The sequence below is a fragment of the Sceloporus undulatus genome, chromosome 3 (genome assembly GCF_019175285.1).
Source record: "Sceloporus undulatus isolate JIND9_A2432 ecotype Alabama chromosome 3, SceUnd_v1.1, whole genome shotgun sequence".
Taxonomy (NCBI): domain Eukaryota; kingdom Metazoa; phylum Chordata; class Lepidosauria; order Squamata; family Phrynosomatidae; genus Sceloporus; species Sceloporus undulatus.
This window is the reverse complement of record NC_056524.1, coordinates 258,038,654-258,053,051: the sequence shown is the minus strand read 5'-3', so window position 1 is coordinate 258,053,051 and position 14,398 is coordinate 258,038,654.

Below are 14,398 nucleotides of genomic sequence, written 5' to 3'. Positions count from 1 at the left end.
GAAAAAGGACAAGCTGGAGAGAAAATTTTGCAAATGACATGGCTGAGGCAGCATCTACACTGCAGAATTAATGCAGTTTGAGACTGCTTTAACTGCCATGGTTCATTTCTACGGAATTTTGGAACTGGTAATTTTGTGTGATATTTAGCCTTCTCTGTCAGAGAGCTGTGGTGCAACAGCAAACTACAAATTCTATAATTCTATAGCACTGAGCAGTTACAGTGGTGTCAAATAATATTAATTCTGCAGTGTGATAGAGGCCTGAATTAAAGTGAGGCAGATAGTGGATTGGTGCTCTGGTGACAGGACACACCTTTGATACTCTCGATGAAAACTGCAAAATGAACCATCTGCAAGAGCAAAGAGACTGAAAGAATATCTATTGAATTAAAATGATGCAGTCCTGCAAGAGCTTAGACCATGTGGACTGTGTAAACATAATCACAGGAAGTGCAGCATTTAATCTCCTTCCATCTCATTCCAGCTGCAGTAGAAACTCACTCTTCTATATTTGTCTAGTTTTCTATATTTTTGTTGTATTAGAATTTAAGCCCTTTCAGCTCAACATTACCCTCTTCCTCCACCCACATAAATATTTTAGCAGTAGATACTGAAAGCTTTTTATTTTATTTTTTTCACTTGCAAATTATATTATTCATACCTTCTAATAAACCAGGGATGGGAATGAACGCCTCATGCTGTTGAACTGTAACCCCCATCATTCTTCACCATTAGACAAACTGGCCATGGATGCTGGGAGTTTTGGGCCAAGAAAATCTGGGGGTTTTAAAATTCTATCCCTTGTGGTCAACTAACTGCAGTCTTTCAAATGACATATTGCTGTATATCAAAGAAATTATTTTAAAAAGTAAGGTTAGAGTTAGGACCCTATTGCATGGGGTTAAAACAGCAGCTTACCTTTCTCAAATTCAGCGCTAATTCAGAAGGCAGTCGGATTTTATCACACAGAAATTGCTGCTGAATCGCCAACCGGTCTGTCCCGGATGCTGCCCGGTTTGTCTAAGCCTCTTCAGTGGCCATTTTTTAGAGGTTGGAAGCTTCCATTTTTGAAAAGGGGCCGTCAAAGCGGCATACAGAACCCAGACTGCATTGGTGACATACCCGGAGGGCCATTTGACAGTGATTTCTGTATGATAGGACCTGGATGCCTCCTGAATTAGCACTGAATTTGGGAAAGGTAAGCCGTGATTTTCATTCCATGCAACAGGGTCCTTAGAGTGATTGATCTTTTGAGGCATTTCTTCTAGCTCTTTATCTGTATGATTGTGAAAAGAAACTACACTATTTTTAATACACTGTAGAAATCATGCAGTTTGACATCACTTTAATAATAATAATAATAATAATAATAATAATAATAATAATAATAATTTTTTTTTATTTATATACCGCTTTTCCATAGATCAAAGCGGTTTACAGACCATATAAACTTTAACTGCCATGGCTCAGAATCCTTGGTTTTGTAGTTTTCGGAAGCATGAGCACTCTTTTGTAGAAATAGGTAAAGACCCCATAAATACAAATTCCAGGATTACACAGGATTGAGCTATAGCATTTAAAGTGGAGCCAAACTGCATTATTTCTACAGTGTAGATGCACTCTCAGGCATTATAAATTCTGAAAAACATGAACATGTAAGGAGAAGTACACTATTCCTCCTTCTCTTTGTTAACTTTCTTCATACATGGAGAGAGATCTTTAAAAGTGGAAATGTTATTCTATGTGAAAATCAGCATTCTCAGTCATATAAATCCATGCCTTGAGAAAGCTCTCCTCTTTAGAAAGTCACTCTCTGAGAGATGGAAATAGTGACAGGGGTGTGCTAGAACATTCCCTCTCCTGTGTTTATTCCCTTATAGAGAGCAGGAACGAAACTGGAAAGGATGGGATAGAAAATCAAAAACAAGTGAGGGATTTATCGCACAGCTTAGTCCCAATCTGCACTGTTTTACTACCACAAACAAAGAACAGGGTACTTGCAAAATGCTATTTTTTTCAGATCTAATGAGCCTTATAGCTTCTAGGGTTGAACACTGGTAGAGATAACAATGGGAGCCATGATGACTATATTGTTCTGAGCTCACCACTGAGAAATAATATATATACCTGTGACAACCAGAAATATGAAGGCGTGGGAGTAGGGGAATGGAAAAATTCAGGGGGGAAAACAGTTCCTTCCTCTCTCCCCCCACAAGTGTTTTTTTCCCCCACAGGAGGTGGATTCCTAGATAAAGCCTTTATTCTTGTAATTTGAATCCATTGCTCTGCATCCTGGACTCTTGGAGCAACAGAAAGCAACTTTGCTCCTTCTTGAAATATTTCAAGATTGCTATCATGTCATCTCTTAATATTTTCTGCTCTCTAAGCTGCTCCTCATAAGCATGGCTTCCTGACCTTTGACCATTTTGCTTACCTTCCTCTGTACGCATTCCAAATTGACAATATCCTTCTTGAATTGTGACACCCAGTAGTGGCATCACAAGGTTTGGTGTCACCTGGTGCAGGTGCCTGGGATGGGGGCAGTGGTGACCTGCCCCCCCCCCCCCCCCCCCCCCTCTGCCTCTCTTGCCTACCCCCCTCCCTGGCTGCCAGAACTGGAAAGGGGTGCCAGGCAGTGTCAGCAGTGGTCTACCCTGCCCTGAATCCCCTCTCCTCCCAACCCTCCCCTCCCACTTGCTCACTCAGCTGCTGTTCACCCAGACACATGACCAGGGCACTAAGGGACCTGGTTTGGAGGGCAGCAGTGGTGGCTTACTCTGCCCTCCTTCCTCTCACACTGTCTTGCCTGCCTGCCTCCACTCCCCTGCCACCTGCCACCTGCCACCTGGCCAGACCTGGAAAGGCCTGCCAGACAGGCCCTGCCCTGCCCTGCCCTCCTCCCCCCTTCCCTCCAACTCTTCATAATCAGCGCCTTGCTACTGGTGCGCGCACAACCACACACACACACAAACCAACCAGGGCTGCGGGGAGGGGGACACTTTGGCAGATGGCAAGTGAGTAGGCAACAGAAAGCTATGAGGGGCATACATTTCCCCATCTTCTTGCTGCCTTGGCTTCCTTCTATGCAGAGAAGCCAGGCAGCAAAGTAGCCATGATGGTGGGCACTTGCCCTCCTTTTCCACTGCAGCAGTGGCTTGGAGGAAATAGGCCGGACACTGGAGAAGAAGGAGTGGGACAGCAACAAACACACACCACACACACACACACACCCCCACACACACACACCCCTGCAGTGGAGAAGGGCCGGCCAGGTGTCACCCCTCCATAAAGTGCACCAAGTGTGGTCAGTGTCCCAACACACCACCAGTGATGCCATGGCAGAACTGGATGAAAGTTCCCGTGAGGTCTGACCAAAGCAGAATAGAGTGGCACTATACTTCCTCAGTTTGGATACTATACTCTTATGGATACAGCCTAGAAGCGATTGGATTTTTTTTAGCTGCCACACAGCACTTTTTGACTCATATTCAGCTTGTGCTCCTGCTAGAGATCCATAGATTCTTTCACATGTACTGTTGTCAAGTCAATGTCACCCATTCTGCACTCATAATTCATGTTCACATATTATTTCTACATTATTCCTAAAAGCTATCTGGCAGGTAAATTTTATATAAATTACTAGTAGTGTCACATAATTTGCAATTCTTGTCTGTTTTCCTTTAATCTTTTCTTTTCATTGGCACGTACGATACTCTTTTCTTTTCATTGGCAGGGATGATACTCAGGATATTCTTGGTTACCAGTAGTTATGTCTATATTGAAGATTGCACTTGCGCGCGCGCACACACACACACACTTTCCTCTCCATTCCCAGGCTCAAGGTCTTTGTGTTTTGTGGTCTGCCTCTCTCCATTCAGAATAATTTACGTGAAACAAAGTTCATCCTAAGCATTACAAATTCCTTGGGGCAAATTGATTGGTTCAAGTCAGTCTTTTTAAACATCAGCCAAGATATTGCATGCATCGGGGAACAAATATTGGCATGCATCGTTCCTCTCGCATGCATAATCACTATGTGGAAAGGCCTAGGAGGCCAACCTGGTAGAAGTGCCTCCAATACTGTCAACTATATTAGAGTGCATCTGTTCATGTCAGGTCTCAATTGCTCTGTTCTTTATTTCCAGCCACGCACCCACCCTCCCCAGCCAAAATTAAAAGGCAGCTTAGCGAATTAATCGTTGGGGTTTCTTTTCCTGCGTAGTTCTGAGTCGACTCATTCATCTAAGCAGTCAAAGCATTGGGCTATTATTAAAGCTTATAATTTCCAACACACTTCCGTGAGCTATTTAGATGAGAATGCCTTGAGCGAATCCCACATGATTTTCTTTAGCACTAGCCGTGGCAGAAAACATACGTTAAAAACCATCTAGATAAAAAATGCTTCCATAGCAATAGTGAGCTGGGGAATGGATTTTGTTTTTAAAGTGAATCTTCTCCTCATCCTCCCATTCTTGTTTCCAACCCTGAACCCCTCAAATTGGGGTCTAATAAGAATTCTGGGTGTTAAATAGAGACACACTGTCTTTCCAGATGGTGTGAAGGAAATTTGAAAATGAGCTGAGATAAATAGAAAACAGGAGACTTTGCAAGGGCCCCATAGGGAGTTAATCTCTCTCCAGTCTGAATTTGTTTAGTATGAGGGTCATTTAACAATTTCTAACATCCTCAATCCATTTTGTTACAGTGGTTATTTCCTGTGGCTAAGAATACCCAAAGGTGAATAGGCGAGTGAAGTGCATCCATTGTACATTAAGAACTTGATTTCTTTAGCTTGAACAAAGTTATTTGTAGCTAATTCATACCTACAGGAAGGCTTTGGTGTACTGAAGAGCTTATTAATGGTTTGATTTATTTGTGTAATGGCGAGGAGTTGTAGTACAAGATAATTGTACATAGAAGAAGGTTTTGAAGTGTGGGCAACTACAGCCCCATGCACACTTTCTTGCAAAAAGCAACCATTGAATACAGTGGGAAAATACCCAGTCGCAGCTTTCTGAAAAAAAAGGAAAAATAAAAAAAGTTATTAGCGATCAATCTTGGAAATGAAACAGTTCTTTCTTTATTTACTTACTGTGTATTCTAGTATGAATAGAAGGTTCCCATTTTTCAAATAACTTTGTTTTTATCTTCCTTAACCTCCCAGTTGTCAATTTAGATGTATTTGCTGTGTCCCATAATTTGATTGGTATTGTTGTAGGAAGGCATTTTATCTTGCTCCGTGCACATTTGATAGAGATGTCAGTCTTTTACAGGAATGTCAAAACCTCTTTTACATTTTTTTTCTGTTCTAGATTTATCGCAAAAGTGAAGGTGTCATTTGAGAGAGCAAGTTTTGTAAATATTCATTTGGTTCCTAATACTGGTTTGTTTCCCATTTGTATAAGTGGACATAATTACTTTGGGGTAACCAGACGCTTCAAATATTGAGAGTTTCTTGTTCTTTTGTTTTGAGCACAGTGGGCTTGCATCCAGTTCTCTCTCTTAAATATGCCAGGTTTCCTCCCTTCCTGTCTCATTTCCACTCCCACTTCCACTGATCACTGCTCACCCCATCTCATGCAGCGTTTCAGAAATTGATTTCCTCAATTTTTCAATAAAACCTTATAATAAGGATAATGGTGATTATGGTGATGATCATGAGGAGGAGGAAAACAACACAATCATCATCATCCTCATCATCATTATCATCACGAAGTTAAAGTCAAAGTGCTAAGGGCTATTATTGTGTTGAGGCATTAGCAATCATTTCTTTGGGGGCAAACTTTCCTCTTTCCCTACTTGATCTTTGTTGAATCTGTGTCCTAGAAACAATAGCTGTGTTTACTTGGGTCCAAGACAGAGAAACAACACCACAAGTAACCAGTACATAATTTTAGGATATATGAGTTAATTAAACGACTTGGCAGTGGGACTGAGACAAAAATTGGTAATACTATGTTAGGGAAACATCCCAACATGTTCATTTGAAAGGAGTGTCCTAAGTGACGACCGGAAAACCCGAAATGCCATAGGCAAATACGCACTTTATTGGGCCAAGGGACACACACCAGCAATGGTGATAAAATTGCTGCCGCCCCCAAAGCCATTCCAAAGTTTTTATAGAAACACAGTTCATTGTTTACATAGCATTAGCTTAATTGCTATTTAGTACACACATGATTATACAACAGGCTTAATTGGCATGTCTAAACACAAGTGATTGGTTGCATCACTGTCCATGCAGTGTTCACACACTTCGTTATTGGCATTACATTTGCTTGGATTTGGAATGACAAAGAGATACTTGCTAGGATGATCCTGTTCCCTTCAAGGCCACAGCAGAGCAAAGTATGTATTCAGACTCTCAAGAGAAAGGAAGGTGAGGGGGTGAGTGTGTACTATGGTCACACACAGTAAAAAAGGTAGGGGCCATCATAGCCCATGCACTTTACTCTGTAGCTCATTCTATGAGCCTACTCTAACCACTGATCTTTTGCAAAGCCATAACAAAGAAGCAGAAAGCAAAAGCATAAGTTCAGCCATATTTGTGTCCCCTCACATGAGATCTCAGGAAATACTTCTCGATGAGAAAAATGTCATATGGATGTCCAAATGGAATGTGTTTGTACAAAAACAAAATCTGGACTTTTCCAGAGATCTTTTTTTCCCATCTGGAAATGACTGATCGGCAAAGGGTGGGAAATCCAAATTCATGTTTAAACAATATTTAAAACAATGCATTTTGTGCAACTCAGTACCATTAAAATTAATGGAAAAGAAAACCTTGTCTTATGAAAAACACAACTTCCCGGGGGGGGGGGGTGTGTGAATAGACGATATGTGATATGTTGTGTGCCTTCAAAAAACACAGGAAACAACAGAATGGTTCCCAGTGGGCAAAGGGTTAGCAAGGCTGCATATTATCACCCTACTGTTTCATTTGCATGAAGAAAACATCATATAACAGCAGATTTAGACTCAGAAGAAGGAGGACTGAATAGGAGAGAAGGTACAACCAACAATCTAAGATAAGCAGATGACACTATACTATTAGCAGAAAATATCACAGAACAATTAGTAAAGAAGGTCAAAGAAGAAATTGGAATGTAGGCTACTTCTGAACATAAAGAAGACAAAAGTAATGATTAAAAGAACCTACATAATTCAACCTAGACATTGATGAAATGGAAATAGTTAAAAGTTTCTTGTACGTACTTGAGATGAACATGACTGAATGGAGACTGCCAGACAAGAAATCAAAAAGCTGCATTGGGTAGGGCAGCTATGAAAAAACTGGACAGATTCTAAGTATAAAATATAAATCTGAACACTAAAGTGAGGATTGTCCAAGCAATCATATTCTCCATCACTATTACAGAGGTAGAGCTTTTAGGCCCTAAACCAGGGGTAGGCAACCTTTTGGGGCCGGGGCCCGGCTTGCTGTCCCTCAGGTGACGGGGGGGCCAAAGCCGGGGTGGAGCTTCCACCCTCCGGGGGCGGGGCCGTGGCTGGGTGGAGCTTCCACCCTCCGGGGACGGAGCGGCTGCCGGGGGTGGAGCTTCCACCACCCAGGGGCGGGGCCACATGCCAGGGGTGAGCTTTCACCCCCGGGGGCCAGGCCTCCCATCTTTCAGGCCCCTGACGGGCCCAGGCCCTGTCAGAGGCCGGCAAAAAGCCTCTTGGGACCCCAGCGATGCACTGGGCCTCGGAGGCCCGCTGCCGCGTGCTGGAGCCGGTTGGAGGGTGCCAGCGACGGCATCGGGCCTCCAGGAGGCCCGCTGCCACCGCCGGAGCCCTCAAAGGCCTGCAACGGCGACATTGGGCCTCCAGAGGCTTGCCTTCTGCGCGAAGCCCTGTTGGAGGCATGATGCAATCGGCCCGAGGCCTGAGGCCGCCGGGGCCCTCGAAAGGGCTCACGCTTCAGCGGCCTTCCAGAGGCCCGATGCGGCCGAGCCCTGTTGAGGGCGCCAGCGACGCATCGGGCCTCTGGAGGCCCGATGCCGTCCGGGGCCCTCGAATAGGGCCTGAGGCGTCAGCGGGCTTCCAGAGGCCGAGGGCGTTGGACTCTATTCGAGGGCGCCAGCGACGGCATCGCTCAGGAGCCAGCCATCGCCGAGCCTCGATAGGGCTCCGCAGCCGATTGCCTCCGGGGGGCCAGTCTGCGCGACCTTTTGAGGTCCGCGAGACTTCGCCTCTGGGCACCGCCATTTTTTTCGGCCAAAAGGCCCGAAGTCTCGCGCGACCTCAAGGAAGGTCGCGTGAGACTTTTGGCACCATTTTGGCCGAAAAATGGCGGCGCCCAGCGCGTCTTTTTGCCACTCTGGGCGCCGTCATTTTTTCGACCGGCGGCAGCAGTGGCGGCAACCACCCCCAGGAGCCACAAGGAAGGCCTCCGGGGGCCGGATCCGGCCCGCGGGCTGGAGGTTGCCGACCCCTGCCCTAAACAGTCCAGCACTTTGTGCTGGCCTGGGGCTGAAAGTAGGGCTAGATAGGGCTGGGTGTCCACATGCGTCCAGCCCTACCTTCACCGCCCGGGCACCATGTTGGCATGCACCCATCCACACGTGGTGCACCATGATGATTCAAGGGCATCGGAGCGCCAAATGGCACTCTGCAGAAGGGGCATCATCATGGTGCATGAATCCCAAGAGAGAGCAGATCTCACATCATGAGAAGGCATGATTCATTAAAAAAGACAATAATGCTGAGAAAGTTAGGAGGTAGTAGAAAGAGTCAAAGACCACAAACAAAGCTTCATTTATATATGTCTAAGCAGTTTAGATATGTAAGCTAATTTGCCCCAAACAATCTGGGTATTCATTTTAGTGATCTCAGAAGGATGCAAGCCTGAGTCAAGCTTGAGCCCTTTTGCTGGTCTTGAACTTGCAACCTTATGGTTTTGAGTGAGTGGCTGCAGTACAGGCATTTAACCACTGCACCACCAGGGCCAAATGGCTAGACTAGGAAGTCATGGAAGTAACAAGACTGAATCTACAGGACCTAAGCAAAGCAGTGGAGGATAGGGGTTTAGGAAGATTTCTCATCTACAGGGCTGCCATGAGTCTAGGTTGACTTTGAGACAGTTAACAACAAGCAATGTGCCTTCAAGTCATCTCTGACTCATGGTGACCCTAAGGTGAAGCTATCTTGGCAAGATTTGTTCAGAAGGAGTTTATCATTGCCTTCCTTTAAGGCTAAAGGACTGAGATTTGCCCAAGATTTCCCAGCAGGTTTCCATGGCTGAGACAGGTTTGAAATCGTGGTCCGCCAGAATCCTCATCCAGCATTCAGACCACTATACTATGCTGGATCTCCTATGGGTGATATACAAAGCCAAACATAGAAAGCAACCATATATTATAACCACAACTTGGAAGCATTGTTCTTTTGCAGGAGTGGGTGAGGTGGATGTTAACTCCCAGGATTCCCTGGGAGAGCTGTAGTCCAAAAGGTAATATGTACAAGTTTGGGTTTTGCCCCACTGATGCTTTACACATGCCTGTACCAAGTGGCAAAAAAGAAAGGAAGAAAAACTTTTATTGAACCACCCTATACCGTTGGAAGACTATGTTTGACCTAGTGACTCACACATTGTGCAGGCCTACTTTTTGAAATAGTTGTGTAATTACCGAGGGCAAAGAAAGTCAACTAGTAACACTTGGACTCAAGAGAGGGTCATTTTAGTTTTGCCTGGAGGATAGCCCCAGCAGGCCTAGTGTTTGCTCTTGGTTTAATAGCATCCACAGCAGGCTAAGGAAGACCTAATCACTTCATTAGAATAACAAAATCATTAGAGGAAGATTTGGGAATGAAGGGCATATTTTTAGACATACTCCCTTGGATAGTGTGAAGGCAGCCATCAAGATGAGGAGCAAGTGGCTCAAAGTTGCAGAGGTCATAATGACTAATACTGAGCAGGAAAAGTTGAAAAGAAGGAAATAAAGTTTTGGAGAGTCCTCCATTCTGTTAACTGCAGTGCAACTCCCATTAAAACTGGGGGAAGTGTGCTGTTGTTTTTTTAAACTTTATAGGAGGTCTTAATTAGGGATGAATTTCTTGCAATGAAACATAGCATCTCTTTGAAATGTAAATAGGGTATCAACAAAATCTGAACACCCAATTGGTGTCCTCACTGAAAAATAAGAATGTTTGATGTGCTTGCTTTTTTAGGTTTGTCCACTGTATTTATGTTTTCCTTTGGGGGAAAAGGGAAGGGTCTGTATGAAACCCTGGTAACTGCAAAACCTATGAAGTTAAGGTCTCATTAGTTAAAAGCATGTCCAGAGAAAAAGTAAAAAAAAAAAAAAAAACCTATATAGACACCTGTGGGAATATCACATATCCGCTGTTCTACATAAATATTTTAGACATATGAAATCCTTTAACATCATAACTGTGTAGGGGGAGGAGGTTTTGTTTCACCTTTCCTTTGTGTGTATATTGTTTTTAGCCTCATTTAGTTGCAGTGGATGGGTGAAAAATGGGGCTTTTCAACTGCCATGCCGGTATTTCATTCAATTTTGGAGACATTTTTTCCTATGCATTTTTTAACTGTTAAAATATGTATGTAGCAATTGGGTAAAATGTGGGGAATTTTTATTTATTTATTTATTTATTTATTTATTTTGCAGCTTTCCAGATGACAACGTTGCAGATTTCTGTACTTGTGGGTCTAGCTTGGTGTGGGAGTCTCAAAATGTGACTGAAAACCTAAAATGGCCTGTTCAAGTGGATGTGGGTTAGTTTGCTAGGTACTGAACTCCTCAATGAAAATGGGGTATCTTTAAAATATATGCATACTAATATGCTTTGTATCTCGTTGCTTTTTTAAAAAAAAGACATTAAGAAAAATGTGTTTTGGTATTCACAGGGATAACTACTCAGATGTTCAAATGGTTCAAGCCATTTTACAAAAGGCCCACACACTGAAAGACTAAAACATATATACAAATGAAGTTAAGACATGTGTCAGTCTTACACTGTTTGGAATGCAGTTGTGTCATTACCATAGCACTATTTGCCAAGCAAATTGTATTAGAATGAAACAATTGAGCCTCAGAATGAATGGAGAGACAGAAAAATACATTTGCACCAGCAGTGACTGTTATTACTATAATATTTGGGGAACACCTTACCATTTGACACAAAGAAACATCTGTCTCAGGGAGCAGATTTTATGCCATGAAAATGCAAATTTTATTTTTTTATTTTTCTTTTATAAAAAAAAAATCCTAGCGTGGATGTTGGATCAAGCTAGAACTTAATGTCTGAGATTTGTTCTGATTTTGTTATACACTAGTTACTATAATGATGCCTTGATTACTATTTCATTCATTATTTCATCATAGCCTTCAGTGCTAGTCACATTGTAACCACTTTAATTATTATGGATGATGCCAACCTTATGGTCATTTTATCAGTTGTGCCTTAGTTGGTGCCTAGTCTAATTTTTTTTATTTGCTAGTCAAATTATAATTGCTTGTTGTAACCATTATCAGTACTACTACAACATATCTTATATTATTGTTTTATAATTGTATATTGTTTTTCACCATACTGTATTGTCTATCATTTCAATAAATTTTAAATTTGCTTTACTTTTGAGTACACTGTTGGTCCAAAAGATCATTCTCTCTATTCATTTGAGCTACAAACCAAGAGTGGTATAGAAAACAAAGCCAGGATTTTCATTGGGGACTTACTTGGCACATTTTGTGGTGGGGTTTTGTCCCTCTATTACCATCCATGTTATGCTTCCTGTTGTAAGCAACTAGTTATCTCAGATTTGGACACTGCCTGGAGGCCAATAAAAGCCTACTTCATAGAGCTTGTGAAAGAGCTGCATTATTTTTCTAAATTGGTCTAACTTATTGATTATACATTTGAATGGTCTTTAGAGGCTGTAGGTGATATTGTTGTTGTTATTGTTATTGTTGTTGTTGTTGCTGCTGCTGCTGTTATGTGCCTTCAGGTCCTTTCTGTCTTATGGTGACCCTAAGGTGAACCTGGGCTTTTCTTGGCAAGTTTCATCAGAGTACTTGGAGGGTTTGGTCAGTTTGTGTTGTTGGTCAGTCCTGTGGTAGATTGTCACTGGAAACAAATCTTGCCTTGTTGATTTTCTTTTTTGTCACCTGCATAGTGTAGTTTGAGAAATTCCAATTGTAAATCCAAAATGCAGTCCATCCACAACTGCCCAGATGGATGAGAGTTTCCTAAAAGTGAGATTATTGAAGAAGTTAAAGCCAAATTTTCAAATAGTTCCAGTGGGAAGGAAAAATGGGAGTTGTCTAAAGGAACCAGGATGGATGTCTAAAGAATCATAGAGTTGGAAGGGAACACAAGGGCCACCCAGTCCACCCCCTGCCATGCAGGAACTCACAACCAAAGCACCCTGAACAAATGGCTGTCCAGACTCTGTTTAAAGACCTCTAAGGAAAGAAACTCCACTACACTCCGAGGGAGTGTGTTCCACTGTTGAACAGCTCTTACTGTTTCTCTTAATGTTGAGGTGGAATCTCTTTTCCTGGAGCTTGCATCCACTGTAATGGGCCCTATTGTTTGGAGCAGCGGAAAACAAACTTGCTGCATCTTCTGTATTCCTCCATGTAATGTAAAGGTATATTTTTAATTTTGCTAGTTGTTTATGTCACAATTATTGTCATCAGATTAGTGATATAAAGAAATTATGATGTATGAGTAACATTAGTACCAAAAATTCTAGTAAGGATTCTATGTGGTGTGGTATAGGAGGACGTCAGTGGAGGGAGCTACTGAACCGGATGACACCAACTTCATGATGCCACTGGTTATGTCGCTAGCCAAAGAAAGAACAAGTAAATGGTAGGCCTACTGTGTGGTAAAGATGAAGGAATGCTAACAGGGGGGAGAGAAAATGTGGAATTGCTCACCACATTCTTTGCCTCAGTCTTCTCTGAAAAGAAAAACACTGCTTTTAACCTGGAGGAAATGGAGCAGAAGATGCAGTAGGGAAAATCCAGCACAGAATAAGTAAAGAGATAATACAGCAATACTTGACCACAATAGCACTCTTCTCTAGCATCACATCTCAAATGAGTTGATTTTCTTATCAGTTTTCTTCACTGTTCAACTCTCATATCCATACATGGTAATGGGGAACACAATGGCTTGGAAGAGTCTAACTTTAGTACTCAGTTGTATATGTACCAATGTAAGTATACATCTGTACAAATCTATGCTGGGAATACAGTGTGCACTTCTGTTCGCCTTATCTCTAAAGGATACAAAAAAGAAACCCAGCGCTGTGTATAATTACAGCGCTTTAGAAATAAAGTTTAATAATAATAATGTATACTCCTTAAGATCTTGTCTAGTTCTTTCATATCTGCCTTTCCCATTCCTACTCTTCTTCTGATTTCTTGACTGCAGTCTCCAGTCTGATAAATATTCGATCCAAGGTACAGGAACTCTTTATTTTGATTTCTCCATTGTCTAGGTTGAATTTATGTAGATCCTCCGTGGTCATTATTTTTGCTTTCTTTATGTTCAGCATTAAACCTGCCTTTGCACTTTCTTCTTTGACTTTTCTTAGTAATTTTTCCAAGCCTGTGATGTTTTCTTCTAGTAGTATGGGGTCATCCACATATCTTGGATTGTTGGTGTTCTTTCCCTCTATCTTCAGTCCTCCTTCTTCTGAGTCTAAACCTGCTCTTTGTTTAGAACCTGCATAGAAGCTGAGCAAATAGGGTGATAGAATGCAGCCTTGTCTGACTCCCTTTGCTATTTGAGAACCATTCTCTTTCTCCATATTCTGTTCTAATAGTAGCCTTTGTTCCAAGTATAGATTTCCCATCAGGACTATCAGATGTGGTGGTGCTTCCACGTCAAGAGCTATCCATACCTTTTCGTGATCTATGCAATAAAACACTTTGCACATGCTCTTTTTCTTCTGGAATTCTTTGATGTGCTCCATTAACCACCATACATTCACAATATGGTTCCTACTGCCTCTTCCATTCCTCAGCCCTGCTTGTACCTATGGTTTTTCTCTCATTATGTATGAGTGAAGTCTGTGCTGTGGAAATTTGAGCATAATTTTGCTTTTGTGGGAAATTAATGCTATGGTCCTATAGTTGCTTCAGTCTTTTGTGTCTTCTTTTGTGAAGATGGTGATGTATATTGATAATTTCCATTCTGTGGCTACCTTTTTGTTTTCCATATTTGTTGACATATATTAGTTAAAACTAGAGCTGATTCTGTTTATATAAAGTGTAGCAGTTGAGCCCTGGTAGTGCAGTATGAGCCCTGGTGGCGCAGTGGTTAAATGCCTGTACTGCTGCCATTCACTCAAAACCATAAGGTTGCGAGTTCAATACCAGTGAAAGAGCTCAAGCTTGACTCAAGCTTGCATCCTTCTGAG